At 42.5% G+C, this 25,472-nt stretch overlaps 1 pseudogene; it reads left to right on the forward strand.

The window, feature by feature from the left end:
• The first annotated feature begins 21,358 nt into the window (after positions 1-21,358).
• Positions 21,359-22,004, forward strand: LOC147481086 (uncharacterized; annotated as a pseudogene).
• Positions 22,005-25,472: the final 3,468 nt, after the last annotated feature.

A 25,472-nucleotide genomic window follows, 5' to 3' on the forward strand; every position in this document is an offset into this window, starting at 1 on the left:
ATGTCCTCGTATGTTTTATGTAAGCGTGAGAACAGACTTCAGCAGCTATTAATTTTAGATAGTTCAAGCTGCTTAGTTCTTTGTGTGGATGTGTGTATCAGTTGTATGTGTGTTCAATTGTTCATTTAACCTAGTATTTGGGTTCGATACAGAATTTTGTCACACGTCCTATACTAATTTTTTTGACATTGGAAATCGGACAAGTAGGCTTGCTAAAGCGCTGTAAAGCCCCCTTCAAAATCAGCTCCCTGTGTATTTCGGGCTTCCTAAATTACTTGGCAGAACATGGGCTAACAGTCAAACACCTTGCTAGTAACATATAAAATGTCGTTACTGGAGGATCAATGTAAAATCACATTTCTCGTTCGCTTCTTGCAAGTTGCAATTAGCAAAAATATTATTACTAATATACCGATTCAATGAATGGCAAATCAGAACTAACAGATCATAATATAGTTGAGTTTGAACGTACCAAATGGAGAATAATTATTGCACCTGCTGATGATGTTTCTGGTGAATATAGCAAAGATACAATTGCTTTTAGTTAGAATATTTCACAAATGATAATCTTGTCCTCACCACAAACAATATTATTTCCGGCCAAAACTATGAAGTTTGACATTTTCCCAATTTCTAACCAGATCAGAAATTTTGTTAAACACGTACTACTCTATGGTCTAGAAATACAAGTATGCAAACCGTGTTATGCACTGAGGTTTTTTTTTCCCCTAAAGTCTTGAAACCCGTCATTCGATATCGATAATTAGTATGGTTTTTTTGGATTCTAATTGTCATTCGATATCAATAATTAGTATGGTTTTTTTGGATTCTAATTGTAATTACATAGGGGAGACACATCTAATTTAATATAAGGAATAATTATGTTATTTAAGTGATATTAGAGAGTTTTTTTTTTTTTTTTTTTCTAAATTATTAATAAAAAGAAAGATTATTTTAAATTCAGGGAGAAAAATGGAGAATAATTATATAATTTAAGTTGTATTGGGGGAGGGGTTCTTCTAAATTATTAATAAGGGGGGGTTTCTAATTTTTGTGAGGGAGGTGTTTATAAGTTGAACAAATCGGGGAGATTTCAATTTGCCCGATAGTGGAGAGTGGTTCCTCAAAACCCGGCTATCATAGTTAGTGTAGAGATGTCATTTTGATTTTATACTCTCAGTTGCCGTGGAAATGTTTCCTTTTGACTTGTGTCAACATAATGATCTCTCACCGTCTGACGTTTAATTTTCACCAAAAGATACAATTGAAATATATCGCCGATAGTTTATGATATGTTGCCCGGTATTCGAGATTTCATGGGGACATTAGGGTATCACGCGGCCCTAAAGCCTAAAGAAAACCTATAAAATGCGCCTCTAAAATCTAAAAAGGCTCTCTCTCTCAAAAGCTATTGCAGAAGAAGCTTCCTCCTAATAAGGTCTCTGTCTTCAACTCTGGTTTCTAGGATTCAACGTGTTAAGTACATTTTCTTAAAGATTCCAGGTGGAAGTTTTCTCCTCTTATTTAATTTTCAGGTACTATTCCTATCCTAGCTAGCTGTTTAATCATGTGTGATTATTAGTTGAACTATAAAACAGAGCTTGATAACCGCAGGGATACACAAAATATATATTTTCTCTTAAATATTAGGTTCATCTTAACCAATTCAGTTATAGGTGCCGCACTGGCACAACTTGTGAGTCTAAAAGTCTAGGCGAGATTTTACATTGTCTAGACAAAACCAATATGTGAAATAATTTATCCTAACGATAGAAGCACATTGAATTATTTAATGCATAACAACTTATAGTTATATACTTGTTTTTGTTTTGTTGTATGAGTGATTTTGCGTTCATGATTTTGTCATTTTCATATAATCATTTGGGTGGTACTAGACAATGTGATATTATCATTTGTGTAGGGGAGCAATATCCTCATTAAGGAATATTGCACACGCGCGAAGCATAAGAGAACTCAGGACATCGACCTCCAAGACCGATCTGTGAGCAGCTCCCTTCATGTAGGTGGTACGCTTAAGCTCGTTCAAGAATGTCTCAGGACGAACAAATGGCTGGAAACAGAACGCTTCAGACAAAAACACTACCAGGTGTAATCATTACCAAAATCTTACTTGTACTTCCTACCATCGAAAAATAGGGACTACCGCGCCAACTTCCAATCAGCACACAACTCCTACTAAAACCAACCTAACACACTTTCATAATCTCCACCCTACATATGTACAAGAGGTACACGTGTCTCAAGGATCAACACTCCTTTAGGCCTATAAATACCACCTACTTGAACTACATGAGACCTGATTTTTCTTTCCCCTTAAAAAACCAAGAGAAGATACGTAGGCAGCTCGCTCATCAGCGAACTCGGTCTCTCCAAAAAACCTCAACCCGTCCTCCTCTCTTCATTGCATCTAAAGAAAAACCTAAACACCCATTTACATTGGCGCCGTCTGTGGTTTCGATTACTTGAGAAATCACTTTCACTCAACTCAAAAACCAACAATTCTCAAGCTCACGAAGCATGGCAAGCCTCGAAGCTCAAGTTCAAAACCTCGCAAACCAACTGGGTTTAACAAATGAGAGCATTTCCTTGCTCAGGCAAGAAAATGCTGATTTTCGAGCACAGGTAGATGCTTACCAACAACAACCAGTCGGTAACGTCGCTGAGAACGGCATCAACGAAGTTAATCAACAGATTAACGAATTATCGCAAAGGGTCGACCAGAGCGCAGTAAAAAAGGATGCGACCCAGATTGTTCAAAAAATGCTCAAGATATACCGCGCATCTCCGTTCAGTGCCGAGGTTCTCAATAAACCCTCTCCACAAGATTTTATTCAGCCACGTTTTCCAATGTACGATGGCAGCACGTGCCCAGGTCAGCATGTGGCTTGATACATTCAAAGTCTAGCGCTTTACAGTTCCCTCGAGTTTGATCACCTTCACTGTCGGTTATTTCCAGCCAATCTCAAGGATGGCGCACTTGATTGGTTCTTCTCACTTGAGTCTGATTCTATCAAAACCTTTGAACATCTTCGTCCGTTTTGCCGCCCAATACGTGCCTGCTCGATGAAAGAAAGCGGATCTTGACTCACTGTTCCAGCTATCATTCAGGGAAGATGAAACCATTCGCCAATTCTTAGGACGGTTCAAGGCCGAGCTGTTAGGTATGGAAAGCGGCATGAAAGAGTCTTTTGCCACACTGGCATTTTCTAACGCCTATCGAGTGCGTAATACCGACCTCTACAGATCATTGATGAAAGAACGCCCAGAAACGCTGTCTGAACTATACGCTCGGGTAGACAAGTATATTAAGTTGCAAGAAAGTTTGAAGTTTCATGGTTTAGCCGAGGACCAGGAGGTGGCAGCGATCTCTTATCACACCCCGCGTGCCAAAAAGCGATCCAGGTCGCTTGCACCAAAGGCAGGTACCCGACTAGACAACAGCAGAGAGTTCGCTATTTTGACACGCTCCCCCAGTTACATACTGGACAAGATCCAGCGAGCCTCATACTTCCGACCAGATGTGAGGCAACCAATAGATCGACCTGACAAGCCCTACTGCGCATTCCACAAAGCAAAATGCCATTAAACTAATGCGTGCTGGGGGGTTAAGCAATATCTCCAGGACCTCGTGGAAACTGGTCATATTAAACAGTACACCAATATTCCTGACGGAGACTTGTGCCATAAACTTATGGCTCGCCGAGTATGCAGTCGATCCCCGCCTCGTCGTAACCATCAAGAGGTTCAAGCTCGCCCTCAAAGCAGAGGACATCCCAGAGACCGTTCTCGTCATGAGCGAAGACAACACTCGTCAGATCGTGACAATGCTAGAACCATTCATATGATTACTTTCCCCGATGATTCTGTAACCTCTTCCAGAGAGAAAAGACGTTGTGTCGGCGCTCTTCAGGAAGTGTATCATTTCACTTCACAGGCAGCACATGCTCCGCGAAGCTCAGGTCGCAACTCAGGAGATATCATTTTCACAGAGGCCGACCTCAACAAGGTTTGCCTCCCTCACAACGACACACTTGTCGTCCACGTCAAGATTAGCGACTGGACAGTCAAGCGCGTCCTGATCGACCCTGGGAGCTCGTGCGACATTTTGTTATATCACACCGTTCAAGAGATAAGCTTACCTAAATTAGTCCTCATAGATCCGATTGCTCCCCTTTACGGGTTCAATGGCTCCAGGGCCGACCCCGTCGGTGACATCATACTCCCAGTATCGGTAGGGTCTCGAGAAGACAAAGTCAGCTGCAATACACGCTTCAGCGTTCTAGACATCCAGTCATCCTACAATGCCATACTAGGACGGCGTTGGATCCATCAAATGCAAGCTGTACCATCAACATTGCATCAAGTTCTCCGTTTTCCAGGCCCTAGAGGAATGATGGAACTTCGCAGCAATCAGCTCAAAGCATATCATTGTAATCAAATCCTGTCAGCAAGTAAGACCGCCAGTGTACCAATCCACACAAAACACGAGCCCACCAGTTATACAATGGCGAACGACTTAGTCGCCAGAGTCAAAGTCCAAACTATACCGCAGAACGCTGGGGGCTCCAGCAAGAAGACCTTCTCTCCTGTTCAGATGCCCGCAGTCGCTCCAGTAGCCACTACTTCACAAGCCAATACCTCATACATCAATCCAGTATCCGTCGTCCCATCGATCAAAACCCCAGAGGTCGCATCAGATGTTGTCGTGCCACCATTTACGACCCCGAAAGCCGCACCATCCAGTATCATGCAACCAGCCCCGATTCCAAAGAGCACGCCTACCCCTGTTGTCGTCGCCACAGAGGTCGCTCTAACCTCAGCTGTCAATCACACCGTCTCTCAGAGCGATAAAGCATTCCCAGAGATCGAATTGCCAAAAGACACATCACTATCAGACTCAACACCCCCAGCTGCAGAAAAAGAGCGTGTGAATATAGGAACAGAAGATGACCCCAAGTTCGTCTATGTAGGGGCTAATCTTGACCCCACAGTCAAAACCCACCTTGTAAACTTCTTATCTATGAATAAAGATGTTTTTGCTTGGTCGTATGTAGATGTGCCCGGCATAGATCCTAATGTAGCATGTCATAGATTAAATGTAAATCCCAATGCTAGACCAGTTCGCCAACGGCCTCGCCGACTATCCCTGCGATTTCAAAAAGCTATCAACGATGAGGTCGACAAACTCAAGCAAGTCGGTTTCATCAGAAAGGTAGACTATCCAGAATGGATCGCCAACATCGTCACGGTCCCCAAAAAGAATGGAATAGTTCGCATATGCGTCGATTTCACGAATGTCAATCAAGAAACACCGAAAGATAGTTTTCCCCTACCTCGCATTGACCGACTTGTCGACCAAACCTGTGGTCATGAACTTCTCTCCTTCATGGATCGCATGGATATCCCACTCACCGAGGAGGATCAAGAGAAGACCTTTCATTCTGAGCAAGGAATTTATTGTTACAACGTCCTCCTGTTCGGCCTTAAGAACGCTGGAGCGACGTATCAACATCTGGTAACTGACATGTTCCAGGATATGTTAGGAGATACCATGGAGGTTTACATCGACGACATGGTCGTCAAAAGTAAGAAAGCAGGTGACCACCTCACTCACCTTGAGCAAGCGTTCTCCATGTTACACCGAACTCGAATGAAGTTGAACCTAAAGAAATGCCTCTTTGGAGCGTCCTCCGGAAAGTTTCTAGGATATCAGGTGTCATAGCGAGGGATCAAAGCAAATCCAGACCAAATCTGAGCGTTCTTAGACATGCCCGATCCACAGACAAAGAAACAGATATAGAAGTTGTCAGGCATGGTCACTGCACTCAACCGATTCATATCCAGGGCGTCAGACAAGTGCCGAACGTTCCTACAACTCCTCAAAAAAGGTGAGCAGTTCTCATGGAACGATCAATGCCACCAAGCATTCGATCGCCACTCTCAAAAAGTACCTCACCACGCCTCCCGTCTTAGCCAAGCCAATAGATGGAGAAACACTGGGGCTCTATCTAGCAGTATCAGACTTCGCCATCAGCTCAGTTCTCTTCAAAGAGGAGAACAACTCAGAAAAACCGATCTACTTTACAAGTAAGACGCTCACGCCGGCTGAAAAGAATTATTCTTTCATTGAAAGAGCCGTACTTGCTTTGTTGTATTCGACAAGAAAATTCAGGCCGTACTTTCAAGCACATCCGATCAAAGTACTTACCGACCTCCCCTTGAAGAAAATCTTCCACAAAGAAAACAAGACAACTCGTATGGCAGTATGGGCCGAAGAGCTCGGCGAACACCACATGGAGTTCGTACCTCGAACTTCTCAGAAAGGTCAAGTCGTAGCAGATTTCCTAGCAGATTTCCCTGTCGATGACCCAAATTGGGAACCAAAAACGGAGCTCGCAAACACAAAGGAACATATCAAATCAGTCTGGTCTCTCTTTGTAGATGGCTCTAGCAACCCTAGCGGGAGTGGCATCGAGGTCGTCTTAGTGTCACCTAATGGAACTATGGTAGAGAAGTCCGTTCAAATCGACTTCGCCACTTCCAACAACGAAGCGGAATACGAAGCATTGATCATGGGACTTCGTATGGCGCTACAGCTCGGTGTACAGGAACTCCAAATCTTTAGTGACTCGCAACTGGTCGGTCGCCAGGTTGCAAAAGAGTACACTACCCATGAAGGTAACCTTTCGAAATATCTTCAAGTCGTTCATCATTTATTGCCTTCTTTTAAGAAAGCTACCATACATCATTTTTTGCGTGACAAACACCGTCACGCAGACAGTTTAGCTTACTTAGCCACTCAAACACCGAATTGCGTCCCAAGACAACTACTCATTGAAGTAGTCGACTGACCTGCGTACCAAGTCGAGCACGCCCTAACAATAAGCGATCTGTTCCCTCTCTCCGCCAATCAGTTGAGTCAGACATGGTTACAGCCCATCATAGACTACATCCAGCATGGCACGCTCCCTGTAGAACCTACCAAGGCCAGGCAAATCCCATATCAAGCATGTCGTTATTGCTTATTTCATAACAAGTTATTCAGGAAATCTGCTGGTGGACCACACTTGCGGTGCATTACTCCAGAACAGGGTTAATTGATTTTTGCGGAAATCCATGAAGAAAAATGTGGAAATCATGCCGGAGGTCGCTCTTTAACCCACAAAGCAATTTCCCAAGGATACTTTTGGCCCCGTATGCAGATCGATGCCAAAGCATACGTCCTTAAGTGTATAAAATGCCAAACATTTGGCCACAACATCATCCAACCCGCTCGCAAGCTGATCAGTATAGCGAGCCTATGACCATTTCACATGTGGGGCATGGACATCATAGGACCATTCATCCCACATAAAAACACTGGTTTCCGCTTTGTCTTAGCTACAACCGACTATTTCACCAAGTGGGTCGAAGCCATTCCTTTAGCGCATGTCAAAGAATCACATGTCAGAAATTTCATCTGGACTCACATCATCACCAGGTTTGGTTTGCCACATACACTAGTGATGGACAATGACTCCCAATTCAAAGGCAGATCAGTTAAAGAATTTCTAGTCAAGTGGAAGATCGTTCATGCATTTTCTACTCCACAGTACGCCCAGAGTAATGGTCAAGCAGAAGCCAGCAACAAGGCAATCTTAGAAAATTTAAAGAAAAAGATTGAAAAGAACAAGAGCCAATGGCCGAATCAGTTGGAGAACATCTTGTGGGCTCATCGCACCACAGCTCGGTCCAGTACAAGCGAATCTCTATTCTCCTTGTGTTATGGCACAGAAGCCGTAATTCCCACCAAACTGACAGTCACTACGACTAGGTCAGAGCTCGTAGAGACGGGACACAATGACTCCGTCTTAGCACGAGAGTTCGACCTGCTAGAAGAACGACGTGACTTAGCCGCCATCAGGATCGCATCTTATCAACAAACTCTTAAGAACTCCTACAATAAAGGGGTGCATCCTAGATCTTTTTAGCCTGGTGATCTAGTGTTAAAAAAGACGCAAGACGACTCCAAGTTAGCACCTACGTGGGAAGGCCCATACATCGTGGAACGCGTTGTTGGCAATGGAGCATACTGGATAAAAACCCAAGAGGGGAAATTGTTACCTCACCCTTAGAATACTTATCTGCTGAAAAAATGTTATCAGTAAAATCACTGATGTTGTATATTCCACTTTTCATTTAGTATAAACTCAAGGTTAAGTTTCTTATGTTGCCTATTACAATCTACTCCATTTACTTGTATTGAAAAGTCATACAATTCACACCGGAAGAACGACCAGTACACTTACATGGTCTAATGCTCTCAGCGAGCAAAACGAGAACGCTCTCCGTGAGCAGACAGCTCTCTGGAGCTTACAGGCTCCACAACCTCTCCAAGTCTTGTCAAGTTGAGGACCTATATTTATAAGATCGACTAAACGAGAACGCTATCCGTGAACGGACAGCTCTCTGGAGCTTACAGGCTCCACAACCTCTCCAAGTCTTGTCAAGTCAAGGACCTATATTTCTATGATCAACCAAACGAGAATGCTCTCCGTGAGCGAGATAGCTCTCTAGAGCTTACAGGCTCCACAGCCTCTCCAAGTCTTGTCACGTCGAGGACCTATATTTCTAGGATCGACCATACGAGAACGCTCTCCGTGAGCAGACAGCTCTCTAGAGCTTACAGGCTCTACAGCCTCTCCGAACCTCGCTCGTCGAAGAACCTATACTTCTAGAGTTGACCATACGAGAACGTTCTCCATGAGCATTACGCTTCTATAAGCCAATACGCTCTGCCTGAGCAAAACACTCTCTTGAGTATTACTTCTAAGCTCAGATCAATGCACCTAGTGGAGACCTCTTAATTCTAGACTCAAATTATCTAGAATGCTCCCAGCGTTTCTTCTCTTATAACATGATGAACAAGGAAGAAAGCGCTAATCACAGGCAAAACGTGTCTCTAATCTAAGTCTCAAGCTCCTCAGTTATTTCAAGCCACATGCATAATAAGCAGGATGCTAACTACAAGCAATTAAGCAGAAACATGCATTCTGAACACAATAGTAGCAATACTTGGCCAACGCCACAACAACTAGATCCACCGATCTGCTGGGACTACCCAGGAAATCCAGATAGGTGTCTATTACAAATCTAACAAAGCCTCGAACTGCCACTTCCGTGGAAACCAGTTCTCTGTACCAAAGTAGCGAACTACTCAGGCAAAAGCCTGAAGACATAGCTCTATTGTTAACTCTCATATAAGAAAGGAGAACGTAAAGAACACTTACGATTTTTAACAGAAATCGACAAAGACAGATTGCACCATCAAATATCAGTCAAGACATGCTTATCTTTTGGGGCAAGTAGTAGAAGGTGTGCGCGCGCAGATCTCGATCACGCAGCGATACCTTGCCCCGCCTCGCCGATTCGCTTTCTTCAGGACGTGATACTTCTCGTCCAAAGTGGCATATGCGGCACAGGCCATGGTATACGCCTTTTGTGCTTTGCGCGCTACCCTTTGGCATTTTTTGGCATATGCAGTCACCTCAGCTAACTCCCCCTTTAGCTCGATCAGTCATATCTGTAACCAACGCAACGTTCTCGCCAGCAGCATTTTGATACTTGTTGGTCATCGCTTCTAGCTTCCTCTTGTCCCCCCACGCAGCTCGTATACATCCCAGCTCGACGTGCGGGTTCTCATTAGTCTCAACGTTTTGCACAGCGTCTTTCAGTTTATCATACCCTGCAAGAAACTGCACGTACAAAGTTAAAGATCAAAATTGCCCTAGAAACAAACACAACAACTTAGCGCATAAGGAGCTCACCAAACAAGCGGCCATATCCATCGTCCCTAACAACGTCTCCATGTCTTCATCTTTCACCTCCGCCTTGTCCCCATCCAGCACGATCCCTTCAGAAGGCTAGTCGCTATGGGTGCCAAGTGGAAGCTTCTGATCTGGCGTTTCAGCAGCGCTTCTTTCCCGTCTTTCCTGTGGTAGTAGAATTCGCCTCCCCATCCCCCGCATTGCGGGGACGAATTCTCACCAGCGACTTGGCGACCTTGCCTCAGGTCGCTACGCTCTGCAGCATGACGATCGGTGGCGACCTAAACACAATGCCACCAGCCGGACGACCAGCTCTCCTAGGTCGCTTGTTGCCCTTGACTCCTACAGAAACAGCCTTCCTCTTACCACGATCACCGTGCACATGAGGATCGAACTCCATCTCCTCCATTATCGGGAAGTCTCTCTCATACTCCCTTCTTTTCTCACATATGGGCAGCACCTTGCCATGATCAAACCTACGAACAGAGATAACACCGCATGAGTTAAAACTATACACCAACTCCTTCTCAAAGAGATAACATTCAAAAATGAAAACAAACGTACCTGTAGAAGCAGTGACGAAGGTAGTACACAGTGATAAGGCAGAGAAGAGCTAAGACAAGAAGCCAAGCAAATACCTTTGATATTCTACGAACAGTTTTACTTATTAGGTAACGTCTTTTCCCTAAGCACATCATAATTACCTTGAGACGTCAAACGTCAGGCCACCTGCCCGCCATCATTACGCTCCTTGAACCGCTCGTTTTCTTACCGTGTCTCACACGTGAGGAAATCTCCCATTCTCGGCAATGAACGAACACCATTAGATAACTCTATAATGCGGATCACAGCGATCTAGTAACCTCATTCTGGTGGCACCTAAAGCTCTGACAATTTAGCGGCGGGGCCTCATTCAAGCCTATAGCTCACTTGGAGGTCAGTTATCACCACAGTCCATCTGACATGCATAGTTAAAGCGATATCACCGTTCATACATTCAATCAAATAAGTGACACACACAACAGGGGAAACAAGCAACGAGCATAGCATATAAGCAAAAAACGACCTGTTCAGACAAGCCACAACCACAGTTCGTTCCTTAGCCGAGTTGTTGAGCCTACTTTCGGAAATCCAACCCGACTAAGCAATATTCATCATCACATGGTTACCCCAAACCGATCACGGGATACCGGATCGTTCGAGTGGTAGCACATAAAAAGCAAGAAAGGCGAACTGCCTGGTTACCCCAGAAACCCGGCTTTATCATTGTATCCGCGACTTACAAGCAAATAGATTAACAAGACGAAATTACAACTTGCCATCTCTAGGCACAACAACTAGCTCTCCAAATACAAAGTGACTCGTCAATTTCAGCATCCCTCCCACAACCACAACGGACACTCCATCCAAATCCAAACTCATAAGCACTTCGGACCGCGACAGCACTTCGCGCGGTACCACGGCTTCTGGAACAACCACTGAAGAAGCGAGAACAATACCGACATCTCCCTGCACCTGTTCCACTGCGGTATGAGACATCCCGCGTGCATGCTCCTCCTTCAAAGCGTTATAGTCCGCTTCCAACAAAGTCGACATCCGTGTCGCCATAGGCCTTCATCGGCGTCTGAGTAACCTTCTTGCAGTGCAAGGCATAATCGTTCAGCCTACCAATTTCCACAATCGCTGCAATAACGTTCTCTTCAGCACCCTGTAGTTTTAGCCTCAGATCTTCTGCCTTGGTATCCTTCAGCATCTTGGCCAGACTCAGAGCTTGGTGTGCTTTCTTCAGGTCTTCAAGCTTCTCACGTTCCATCTTAGCGGCGTCTTGAACGTTTTTCAGCTCGTCTGATAGCTTCACCACAGCTTCTCTATCTGCCTCTGCGAACTGAGCAATCTCCTTCAACTTCTGAAACCCGCTTACAAGTTGCAATTGCATATATATGTTAATAACTAGGTCACAGTAGCATACATAAGCGCACCGATACATCAAAGGGGGACAAATCCACGTACCAGACATTGCGCAATTTCCATCCGCTTCAGGTTATTGGCCAGCCCTCTGTCATCCAGCTCCTTACGGTTGCCGTCCAGAGCTATCTGTTATAGCAGACAAGCCGATACCTTACTCGACTGGTTAAGCTACGGTCGGTTCACCTCCGCGATTCGTTGAACCTCGTTGTCGTCTAAATACACAAATTGTGACTCTAAGTTATCAGCAACCACAACAGCTTTTCCACTCGCTTTGCGGGGACCCTTCGCTTTTGCCAGCGGACTAAGTTCTCGCACCGCAGGAGACGGACTAGACCCCGCCCCAAAGTTGGCCAAGTTCATGACCTGCTCCGGTCGCACCTGACTCCGGCGAACAACCGTAGCACCAACCTGACCACCACCAGAACCGCCCCCCGCGCTGGAGCTTTCCCCAATAGCGTGCCACGCTACTTTGGCAACTCGGGCAACATCTTGCTCAGAGGCGTCATTTCTTCTCTTCTCCGACCTGCTCCTTACACGAGGGTTGAAGACCACCATCTCCAACTCTACAGGAGCATCGATCGACCCCCTGGTCGGGAGCTCGACCCACCAGCCCCTGAAGCACCACCTCCAAAAGGTCGTCTTAAGCCGCCATGAGCCCGGTTCCTATCTTCCCGCATTACCAAGTTGCTCGCACGCATCTCCATCACCCCTCTCCTAGTCTGACCTCGAGCTCGGTCCTTTTGAGCCTTTCTTTTTTCCCGGATCGCAGGCCCACCCTTTTCCACAAAGAAATGAGCAAATTTGGGCAGCTTCGCTTATTTTTCTGCTTGAGTCAGCCACGCGAACCTCTCTATCTCCCCACGATCAGTTCGCGTTTTCACAGAAAAATCTACAGACAAAACAAAGACATGGGCCAGTTAGAACAACAGTAAATCACCAAGTAAAGCGACAAAAGAAATATATTCCTACCCACCGGATATGTTACAAATCCTAGTTTGCAACCTACATCCACTAGCACAGTAGTTACCAACTAGCAGCAATGACCGCTTTGTCCAGGCCTCGTTGCTACACCGTCAATCACAGCAGAACACGTCGTCATCGTTTGCAAACTAAAGTTCAGATTACTAGATCGCCTTACAACATAATGCTCAATTATGTCGGATACCCCTATGTGGTATTCCCCACTCGCATTCAACAGGTCAAACACCCTAAACAGTCATCAGGTGTTACCAACAAACTGACAAGGAGACTTCCAACAATAAGCCAAAAAGTCACAAACCAGTTTCGAGAATAGTATTTGCATATACGCTCTCAGCTGGCCCTCACAGATGATTACCCCACCATTCGGCGGGTTGTACTCCTCACTACGTATATTTTCACTCAACCGTGGTTCGTATATCTCCAGATCGGGAACGTTGATCCCATAAGCTGCCCTTAGTTTGGGGAACGAGCTCGCAGCACGACAATCCACCGTCCTAGGGGGCAACTCACTTGACGACGAACTTTCCCCTCGACCTGACGTACTGGCCACAGCACCTTCCGACCCAGATCGTGTATTACCCTCGTCTATCCTAACTTCCTCATCCAATTCAACCTGAATGCCAACACTCACCGATTCTTCATTATCATCCTCATACTCACCACAACTTAATGAAACCTCCCGAACCTCTTCCGATCGAGTATCGTCAGAATCAGACATTATGACGTCTCCTTCTTATCAACTACCCAAGCTTAAACCCTACAACCTAACACTGACCTACTTACTCAACAAATCGCACTTGAACAAGAGGAAAGCAAATTGAAAATGAAAAGGCAGTAGCAGCAGAAGTACTAACCTGAGAAACCCTAGCTTGCGTTTTTGCTGGAGAAGGAAACAGGAAATACTTTTTCGAATGTCCCAAATTTGATTTTGTACAACCGCCCGTTCAGTTACCAAGAAGTTATGATTACAGCCTATGCTCTAGCCCGCACACGTGTTCCAAGGACCTGTCTTCTCAAAGTTCCGAATAATGCGGCGACACGTTTCTTTACCAACTGCTACGATTCTGTCACGCGCCAATCACGTGCCAACTTCCCTTTCTCGCCAAATCATCATGCCACACGTTTCAAACTTTATGGCATCTCAGTCGGATCTTCCACCACAGCTCGCTCATGCTCCACACGTTCTTCCGTTTTTCTCTCAGCAGATCGTTTTCATGGACATAAACAATCATCGAGAGGGCCTAGGGGAGCAATATCCTCATTAAGGAATATTGCACACGCGCGAAGCATAAGCGAACTCAGGACATCGACCTCCAAGACCGATCTGTGAGCAGCTCCCTTCATGTAGGTGGTACGCTTAAGCTTGTTCAAGGATGTCTCAGGACGAACAAACGGCTGGAGACAGAACGCTTTAGACAAAAACACTACCAGGTGTAATCATTACCAAAATCTTATTTGTACTTCCCACCACCGGAAAATAGGGACTACCGCGCCAACTTCCAATCAGCACACAACTCCTACTAAAACCAACCTAACACACTTTCATAATCTCTATCCTACATATGTACAAGAGGTACACATGTCTCAAGGATCAACACTCCTTTAGGCCTATAAATACCACCTACTTGAACTACGTGAGACTTGATTCTTCTCTCCCCTTAAAAAACCAAGAGAAGATACGTAGGCAGCTCGCTCATCAGCGAACTCGGTCTCTCCAAAAAACCTCAACCCGTCCTCCTCTCTTCATTGCATCTAAAGAAAAACCTAAACACCCCTTTACAATTTGGTTTGTGTAATGGATAACCCACATAATGAAATAGTGTTGGCACTCCATTGGTGACGAAGGTTTTCCTCTGTTTTAGCAAACCCGCCTCCTTGATGGGTTTTTACTGTCTCTGCTCCTGACGGGTAATTTAGGTTGAGGTTATTGAAATGTAGGATTGAGCTGACCAAAATTTGTCGTTCCACCTTATTTAATTTGACCAAGGATGTCATGCAACATTTCTAAATGAAATCATAAATCAGATGCAATGGTGCTTCAAGTTCCAGGGCCATGTAGACTCGTCTAACACTAGATGACGTATCTTGCTTCCTATTCCTGTTGGGTTAGCAGTCAAGTCCTGCCCAAGAACTTACAAGTTATTTGTAACTCAAATTTTTGGTCTAGAGTTCTTGGGTGATATTGGGTTTCTGCCCAACAGAGCACTACATTACTACTCTTCGGTTTCCCCTGCCTATTATCGTATGGATTGGTTTAACATTATGGTGAAGTTGGACACTAGAGGCATCAGAATATCACTAGGTATTTTTGGGAATTAATTGTGGAAGACCTTAAAGGGTATTATGATGCAACATCGAGGAGTCTCTTTGCTAAAATGAAGGACGACCTTCACCATAGACGAAGCAACAAACACTTTCCTATTTTAGCTACCCAAAAAAATATATTTTCCCTTTCCTGTGTGTTGTCTGAATCCTTTTCTAACTTTTACAATTATTGATATTTTGTTCCTAGTGTTCCACAGTGGCATCTAAAATTCAATTCTTTTTGGGTACTTTGATAGTTTGATTCATGATCTCTCGTATGAGCTATTCTCTTACTCCAGTTTTTAGACTTTAGTTAAACACGTTCAACGTGTTTCAATAAGTTGGTTTAGTTTTACCAACTTTGCTAGTTGGCACCTCAAGCTCCACCATATTCACATCATCTTCCACAATTATGAGACACCCAAAGGTTCTAATATCTCTTTTTTCTACTTTTTCATTTTTACATCTTCAAGTTGCTACTTGGCAAAAACTCAAATTAAAATTGGACTCTTCGCTGATCTCGTTTCCTTCCTTTTCTTCTTCCCCACGACAATTAAACCTTGATATGTCAATGTCCTACCATGTAATCTTGTTAGATTCCTTTATGATAGGTGTAGTAGTAGGCATTGGATCAAAGGGGAAACAAACAGAGATTTGTAGCTGACATCGGGGATCGGTACATGTTAACATCTGTAGAAAAAGGGATTTTTCTTTTTCACATTCAGGCCAGCGCTTTAAGAAGCGACTTCATCATGACTCCAGTAATTTAAGCGACCAGCTCAAGGAAAAGGGCGACCAGCTCATGGCTTTAACCCATGGCGCCAACCAGAGTAGGCGTAGCCGCCAGCCAGCTTTTTCTCTGGCTTTCTTTAATCACAAATTTTGGTTTTGGTATAAAAACAAAATTAGTCTTTTGGAAAAACTAACTTTTCCAAAAAAAGAAAGAAAGAGAGATTGTAAGAGAAAATTCTTAGTGAGTTGAGTGTTCATTCTTTGTGAGTGAATTGAGAGCTCTTGTAATGTCTGTTACTCGGACTTCTAGTAAAGCTTGGATCTCGCCAAAATGTAGGCAAATTGCCGAACCACGATATATCCTTGTCTTGTGGTTGGTTCTCTTTTGCATTATTATATTTACTTTATATGCTTGTTAAATTGTTAATGAGAAGCGTTGGGATATTACTTGGAGGGTGTTGAAGTCTTGTCTATTGAGAAAGATCAATCTTTGTGTAGGATTGATCCGTTTGGTGTGGGTAACGTTGTTTCCGCAGTTAATTATTCACAACAATTGGTATCGGAGCGAGGTATACGACCTAGGATTTTGAGTTTTGGTAAAGAACCATAGTGCTCGAAATTTATGTAGACAAGGTGTTCGATAAAATTCCTGAGTGAGATAATTTTTTGGGTTATTGTGTGTGACTTGAAAAAAGGGGCTCCCAAGATGTCAAATGCTAGATTTAAAGTAGAGAAGTTTGATAAAGAAGCAAAAGAAAAGATGGCGAGGGTGATGTCGAATGAGATGACTTCCACAAGCAAGTGGAAGGGTAGTTCGAAGAAGCCTTTAAAACATGTACGGTGCTACAATTGCAAAGAAAAGGGGCATTATCTATGTGATTGCTCTAGCCGAAAAAAAAGAGTAACAAGATGAGTGGTAAGTTTGAGAATGAGGATGTTAGTGAAGCAAGTCTTGCTTCGAAGCTTCATAAAATGATGTAAGTCTTTCGGTGTCTACACAAGACGACCACATGACCGATACGTGGATTCTTGATTCCGGGTGTTCCTACCACATGTGTCCAAATAGGAAGTGGTTTGCTACCTATGAGAACTTGAGTGGAGGTTCCGTTTTGATGGGCAATGACGTTGCTTGTAAGACGGTTGGGATTGGAACTATACGGGTCAAGATGCATGATGGTGTAGTGAGGACTTTAACCGATGTGAGGCATGTTCCTGAGTTAAAGAAGAACCTTATCTCTCTTGGTACCTTGGATTCCAAAGGCCACAATTTTGTGGGAAATGGTGGAGTCCTAAAGATCCTTAGTGGCTCCTTAGTCATTATGAAGGGTCAAAGACATGGAAACTTGTATACTTTGTTGGGTAGTACAGTGATAGGTGATGTAGCAGTGAGTACATGTAGTGATGATTCTGAGTGCACAAAATTGTGGCATATGCGCCTTGGGCATATGAGCCAAAAGGGATTGTCTGAGTTGTGCAAGCGAGGGCTACTGAAAGACTTGGAGAAACCAAGTATGGAATTCTGCGAGTATTGTGTCTATGGCAAGCAGTGCAGAGTCAAGTTCAGTACAAGCAAGCACAAGACGAGAGGCATCCTGGATTATGTGCATACGGATGTTTGGGGACCTTCTAGAGTGGCTTCTAAGGGAGGTAACCGGTATTATGTCTCTTTCATTGATGATTATACACGCTATGTGTGGGTATATATCTTGAAGTCCAAGGATGAAGTTTTCGAGACATTTAAGAAGTGGAAGGCAAGGGTTGAGAATCGCAAATAGGAAGGTGAAGACTCTACTGGTCCAATGGTACTGAAGTATACCTATAGGCCTTTCCAAGAGTTTTGTTGGGAATTGCCGGACACACTAGGCGATGAGGGCACCCACGCCAGAAATGGGTTAGCGAGAGAATGAATCGCGACGCCCGTTGGCGAAAGCTAGGTGTTTGCTTTCCAATGCCAATCTTGGCAAAGAGTTCTCGGGCGGATCAGTGGCCATGGCGTGTTACTTGTATAATAGATCACCGTTCCGTGATAGACTGCAAAACACCTTATGAGGTGTGGGCGGGGAAACCACCGATTATGGTACTTTCGCGAAATTGTTTGGATCTAGTGCTTACTACCACATGAATGATAGTAAACTTGATTCTAAAGCTAAGAAAGCAATATTCTTGGGCTATGCAAAGGGAGGAAAGGGATACAGATTGTGGTGTCTAGAGAACCACAAGTTCCCCGGTCGTGCCAGAGGTTACCTTTGATGAGACTTGGTGCTATTTTTTTTAGCAGTTTAGGGTGATTCTAAACAATCTCAAGTGATTGAGATAGAAAAGCGTCCCGAGGATGCTAAAGAGAGTGAGGTTCTTAGTGAAAGAACTATTCAACAAGAAGTAGAGTTACAACAACCTGAGCAGCAAACTTTGGCTAGATCAAAGCCAAAGAGAAGTGTGAAACAAGTTATGAAGTACGGGCATGATAAACCAGTGAAGCATTATGGTCAACCGGACTCGGTTGCCTACGCACTGAATATTGAAGATGATGAGCCAGATAGCTTCAAGGAAGCTGTTAGAGATGCTCATTACAGAGATTGGTCGGTGGATATGCAGAAAATGGTGGAGGCTCGTGACAAGTTTTGTACTTGGAAATTTGTTTCATTGCCTAAGGGCAAAAGGGTTTTGGGTTGTAGAAGGTTCTCTATGGAGTTGAGTTTCAACATTGGTTGGGGGTACTCCACAAATGGTGGAGGCTCATGCATTGTTGATTGATGCCTTTCGTAGGCATGGCCCTTTGTGGGCGTGATTGCTCTTTGTGAGCATGACTCTCTGTGAAGATAGCTCTTTGTGAGCATGACACTCTTTGTGGGTGGCTCTTTGTGAGCAAGACACTCTTTGTGGGTGGCTCTTTGTGAGCATGACACTCTTTGTGGGTGGCTCTTTGTGAGCATGACACTCTTTGTGGGTGGCTCTTTGTGGGCATGACACTCTTTGTAGGTGGCCCTTTGTGGGCATGACGTGCTCTTCGTGGGCATGACTCTTTGTACTAGCTTTTGTGAGCATGGCTCCTTCGAGTTTGAACACGAAGTTCATGGATGTGTTCTTCTTTGGATGTGTTCGCCGGTTTTATGTGTTAAAACCTCACCGAGGTGGAGAATGTAGAGAAAAAGGGATTTTTCTGCTTTTCCATATTCACTCATCTTCCTCCAATTATGCGCTCAAGGAAAAAGGCGACCAGTGTTTAACCCAATATCTCTTTTTCTACTTTTTCTCCGGTTTACAATCTTCAAATTTTGGTTTTGGTATAAAAACAAAATTAGTCTTTTGGAAAAACTAACTTTTCCAAAAAGAAAGAAAGAGAGAGATTGTAAGAGAGAAATTCTTAGTGAGTTGAGTGTTCATTCTTTGTGAGTGAATTGAGAGCTCTTGTAATCTGTTACTCTGGACTTCTAGTAAAGCTTGGATCTCGCCAGTGTGGATGTAGGCAAATTGCCGAACCACGATATATCCTTGTCTTGTGGTTGGTTCTCTTTTGCATTATTATATTTACTTTATATGCTTGTTAAATTGTTAATGAGAAGCGTTGGGATATTACTTGGAGGGTGTTGAAGTCTTGTCTATTGAGAAAGATCAATCTTTGTGTAGGATTGATCCGTTTGGTGTGGGTAACGTTGTTTCCGCAGTTAATTATTCACAACAACATCTCAGCAAAGAAATGCACTTTCCTGCAAGGGTGGGTGGTGTGTTGAGTTGAGATATCTCTAAGTTGCCAGGCCCCTGATGGAAGGATACACTTATTCCGTGCTGAAAATATGCCAGAAAGATCGACGAAAAGCCTCAAGGCACTACAGTACCCTTATTTCTTTGGATTACAGTTCGGAAAACCAGAGTGCTCTAGTGTGCTCTTCTTTTTGTTGCTTGTTTCATAGATGTAGGTGCTTGAAGCGAAACCTATTTAACATCGACACTCCATAGGTAGGTTTAAGAAGTAAAAGAAAGAAAAGTTCCGTGTCAGATATGACACATGGACTGATTAAAGGTTATAAAGATACAGGTACCCGCGCGTGTCAAAGTCACTTAGGTTGAAACGAAAAGGAAAGGGAAGAAAGAGATCGGGATGAAAAAGATAAAAAACAATAGGAAATCAGATGAAAACGATCAAATATGTGATCTATCCGGAGAAGAACAATGTACCACATGGTTTTAGCAATCTGAAGTCTTTTTAAGGTGGTATGCTGATGCTTATCCAACAAGATCTAATATTATCTCATCTAATCTTTATGAACTTTGCCATTCCTGTCCATGTTCATGTTGTTTCAGCATCGCTCTGTTAGCATACCAAATTATCAATGCCTACGTTACAGTTGACTAGATGAATATATAACCTGTATGTAATAAGAAGCTGGCTGAGACGCCTGATTCAACTATATTAGGAGCCCCCTGCTTGTACTTGTATGTGGTTTTTAGTTGGACTGTTAATCTACATATATGTTGGTTTTATGCTTAGTATTGTTACTGTTGCTTTCAAAGAATCTACGCTTTCTTGACAAGAAATGACAGGAAGAAAAAGAGGAGAGAATCAGTAGTAGCACCCATCGAATAAGACTATATATTTGTAACACGAAAATGGTTGGTTGAAGAAATAATCGATTGATTTATCATATTGGTCATACAGAGCACGTATGAGACACCAGAATTTTTTTTTGGAGGGAAGGATCCTTTCCAAACAAGATTCCTGGAGAAGGGGGGGTACCCTCTTCATTTCTCTAATTCACCAATGCCTCCTGAAAAATTTCTACTGTGAAGGAGGCATTTGAATTCCTAATCCATTCCCATGTGTTTTCGCTGTTATTAAATGTTACCCTTTAATCCCCTAAGGAATTCAGTCCCAATGAATCATGGCAACTTACAACCATCACTAATTTAACAGATTTTTCTCAAACTCTTTCTAGAAGAACTGGGTTTAATTATGCAGCTACTTCTATGTAACTATACTCCTCCCTAGTTGATGTTGTTGTCTCTCTCTCTCTCTCTTATTTGATTGGAAGACTGTGGAATGTTTTTGAAATACTTTGGCCGCATAGGGAAGAAATCAATCATTGCGGATGGAAAATAATATCATAATGCTATGTATATCTGCTATGATGGACAAGAGTTTATAAATGAAATAGAAGGTGTAGGAAGGGAGATAGTAGAATGTGGTGCCAAACCTCTTCGAATTTCACAGTTAGTGCATGCAATGAATGATGAAGGATTTCATTCATGCAATGTGATCTGTGGTGGAGCTTATCCCGAGTTACAGCAAGACCCCTCTCAGAAAACTGTATTTTACATGAGCAATGCAGTTTTTACATAAGCAAACTTCTTATTTTGTTTGTTGTGATCTTCACTTTACATTTTCTTTGTGCAACGTGTTAGACAAGTAATTGTACGTGTATCCTACTTCGGTTTAATGAGTATCTTATATTGTAATATATACAATTCTTATTTGGTCGATCTAAACATGATGGTAGATCTACTTTGGTTTGAATTCTTGGAGCTTTCGAAGTTAAGATTACTTAGCCATGCAATCCAATAAAGCTGCTTCTTCTATGGAGATTGAAGGGGCTCCTTCAAAGCAGGATCAAATTTGAGCCTCTAAAAACTCATGAGATATCCGAAGGTCATGTCCAATTTCGTAAAGTTTCTGTTCCTCCTCATCGCTATACACCTTTAAAGAAAGCATGGCTGGAGTTATACACTCCCATTTATGAGCAGATGAAGATTGACATAAGTATGAATCTCAAGGCTCTTAAAGTTGAATTGAAGACAAAGGCAGATACACCTGATATGAGTAGCCTACAGAAATGTGCTGATTTCGTCCATTCTTTTATGCTTGGGTTCGATGTAATAGATGCTGTTACCCTGTTGCGTATGGCTGAACTATATGTGTATTCTTTTGAGATCAAGGATGTCAAGACATTACGAGGAAAACACTTATGTCGTGCAATTGGAAGGCTATCTGGAAAAGGAGGCAAGACAAAGTTTGCAATCGAGAATGCTACAAAGACGCGGATTGTGATAGCAGATACCAAAATTCACATTCTAGGATCAATCAGCAACAATAGGGTTGCTATGGATTCTCTTTGTAGCCTTATCCTAGGATCACCAGCAGGGAAGGTCTACTCAAAGCATAGAGCAGATAGAGCTAGAATAGCAGAAAGGTTTTGATCTTTCATATTTCAGTTTTATGGCTAGAGTATTGCGGGTAAAACTTTGAGTCTTAATCTGTCGGTTTACAGGGTTAAGCCCGAATGTCCGATTGAGAATGTAGTTCTTTAGTTTTGGCTAAACATTTCTTATTTTCTTACTCAATGGTAAATCTGGTAGTTTTGGTGTCAAAAGTGTAAGGCTAAGTCCAATATTGCGGCAAAACACCAAATTTCACGTAAAATGTGATTAAATGGTACGTCAAAATGTTAACCCGCCAACGCTATCGGTATAAATTTCGCTATGTATACAGCCAATTTTAACGATATATCGTATGCTTTGCACACCAGAATGAGTGGCGACGAGAGAAAAAATTCAAAATAAATCTACACGTCTATGTGGGTAGCGGCTAGAATTTCAATTTAACTTCGAAATAAATCTACACACCTGTCACTGTGGCGGTTAGAATTTCAACTCATATTTCCACCCGCCACTCGCAGTAGCGGTTAGAATTGAATTCTCTATTTTAAGTTTTTTTAATAAATTAGTTTGTGCAATTACCATTCTATCCTACCCTTTTATATTTTTGTGATTTAGTTGTATTTCTATAATATTTGTTATAATTTCAATTTTAAGATTAAATTCATTCCGATTTGCAATAACTTAATTAATTATTGAAATAAAATATTTATTGAAAATAAAAAAAAAAAACAAATTAAAAGGAAATACATTAAAAATGCATCAAATATGTATGAAGCATTTAAAATATTTAATCAAATTAATCAATCGTTTTCTTCCCCGAATTCTTCAAAGTGCAAATTTCTTGAAGCAATTCGTGCATTGCGAAGAATTTGATCTTTCAATGTTTTTTTGTGTTTTTGTACTATTCTTTTCCTTAAGGTGTCATAGTCGATGTATTTGTGCTCATGATCTCCTTTTCCCACGCCAATGTCTCACGCAATTTTTATTTTTTTTTTTTTTTTTTTTTTAGCTTAACCTTTGAAGAAATAGACGCTTCACTTTCATAGAATTTTTTCCCACGGTCAGTCGTTGCCTCAATGGCCTCCATCGCTTGTTGAGATTGTCGCGTTAATTCTTTGAGAGAAGATTCATTTTGACTGTCAACTTTTTTTTTTGTTTTGATTTGTCTCTTCTACAATCCGGCCATTTTTATGAAACAGGTCCTTGCATTTTATAATCAGGTGTTCCCCCATGCCATCTTGTTCATTTAATGGAGCTGGAGACCAGTTGTGAAAATTAGTTTGAGAGAAACTAGGTGTAGTTGGAACTGAATGGCACACCTATTTTTCATAGTCTTTCAAAATAAACCACTCATGATCAAATTTGAAGGGTTTATTATCTGAAGACCTGGTGACATACAACTTCCTTGCTTGCTCCATCTGTAAAAGAAAAAAAAATATTAGTTTGAGTTTAATCAATTATATATATATATGTTTGGGCAATGATTCACCTAAACACACTAATGAAGTTGTAAGGGGTGTGGATTGTGGTGGAGGAGAGACTGAACCATGTGGTTGCCTACGTATTCAGAGTGTTTTCCAGAATCAAGTCTCCATGTGCGTAGTTCTTTGTTTCAAAGGAAATGGGTATTTATAGGATAATAATGAGAAATATCATTTCCTTAATTACTAGAAAATCTATTGTAATTATGTAAAATCTTAATATGGAAGCATATCTTGACAAATATGTTTTCTAAATATGAACCTGCTATATCTAGCTTATGATGCCATAATTTTGGGCAAGGCAGGCATGCCATAATTTTGGGTAGCGCAGGCATGTCATAATTTTGGGCAGCGTCAGACACGCTATAATTTTGGGCAGGGCAGGCAGCACGCCATAATTTTGGATAGTGCAGGCACGCCATAATTTTGGGCGGCACTGGCATGCCATAATTTTGGGCATCGTGCCTAGTAGTGAGTGGCGCTATAATGGTACCCAATGATGATTGTTTATAGGGGTGCAAATATGGTGGCACATACACCTCCCCCTCTTTGTCGGACGAAACTAGTTTCTTGTGGTGAAGAATAATAAAAAAAAACTGGTTTAAAATGCAACAGTGGAAGTTATAGATATAGGTGAAGATTGTGAAAAGAAAGCAACCAAAGGTTGTTTGCTTGACACGACTGCCTAAGGCTGTTTGTACAGCCATGAAATATTGATCGTTGTTTTTGTTCTCTACTTAGTTCAAGCAACACCGGTGGTATGAAAACACTCAATACTAATGAAATGGATAAACTTTTAGGCGTTAAACATATTGCAGTCTCCCCCAATTGTTGGCATTTCACTAGAGAAACAACCATGTTCTATGGCAATTGGATAGGTACTCCAACTATTCAATGTCAAGCAATGTTTGCCCCCAATTTTAAGCTATGTATAAAATAGTGGTGAAATTTGAGTTTTATTGTAATATCCACATTTCAATATTTCTTCAATTTTCTTCAAGGACAACTTCTTGACTTTTGATGCATAGGGTAAGGGGTCGCAAATGTTCACCAATGATTTTTGATGAGTGGAGTAAGGTGTCGTAAACGCAAAGAGATTCTTGATGTTCATGACATTATACTTAGTTGTACAGCTTCTGCCTGAAGAAAGAGATTTGTGGGATATTGTTTCTAAGTACCTTGGAAGACGCAATAGAAGACCTTGGACTTGAAGATGGAGTAGGCGAGGACCTTATGCCTTGGTGGTGCATGAAAAGAGGTGTTGCAAACGTAAACTCCATGACTTTTTTTGTGCATGGGGAGAGGTGTTGCAAACGCAAACTCTGTGACTTTTTGATGCATGGAGAGAGGTGTTGAAAATGCAAACTCCGTGACTTTGTAGTGTATGGAGAGAGGTGTTGAAAATGCAAACTTCGTGACTTTTTGGTGCATGAAGAGAGGTGTTGAAAACACAAACTCCACGACTTTTTGGTGTATGGAGAGAGGTGTTGCAAACGCAAACTCCATAACTCGGTGATGCACGGAGTAAGGTGTTGCAAACACAAACTCCGTGACTTTTTGGTGCATGGAGAGAGGTGTTGAAAATACAAACTCTACGAATTTTTGGTGCATAGAGAGAGGTGTTGAAAACGCAAACTCCATGACTTTTTGGTGCATGGAGAGAAATGTTGAAAATGCAAACTCCATGACTTGGTAATACGCGGAGTAAGGTGTTGCGAACGCAAACTCCGTGACTTTTTGGTGCATGGAGAGAGGTGTTGAAAACGCAAACTCTACGACTTTTTTGCCTATGCTGAGGTCGATCCTTTCCAATTTTTGCCTAGTTAGTTTCCCTGCATCAATGATCTTGGATTTTCAGCATAAGATCCAGCTTGCCCAGATGAAAAGCTTTCAAGCAAAGCTTCTTGTCATATTGCTTCTTCATTGTTGCCTGGTAATGGAGCAGATGAGCAATACTTTCTTCACGTACTTCATCTACATTGGCTTTGAATGAGCTAGTAATTCGTCATTAAGACCGTCGTCTAAG

This window comes from Coptis chinensis, chromosome 8 (genome assembly GCF_015680905.1).
Source record: "Coptis chinensis isolate HL-2020 chromosome 8, ASM1568090v1, whole genome shotgun sequence".
Taxonomy (NCBI): Eukaryota; Viridiplantae; Streptophyta; class Magnoliopsida; order Ranunculales; family Ranunculaceae; genus Coptis; species Coptis chinensis.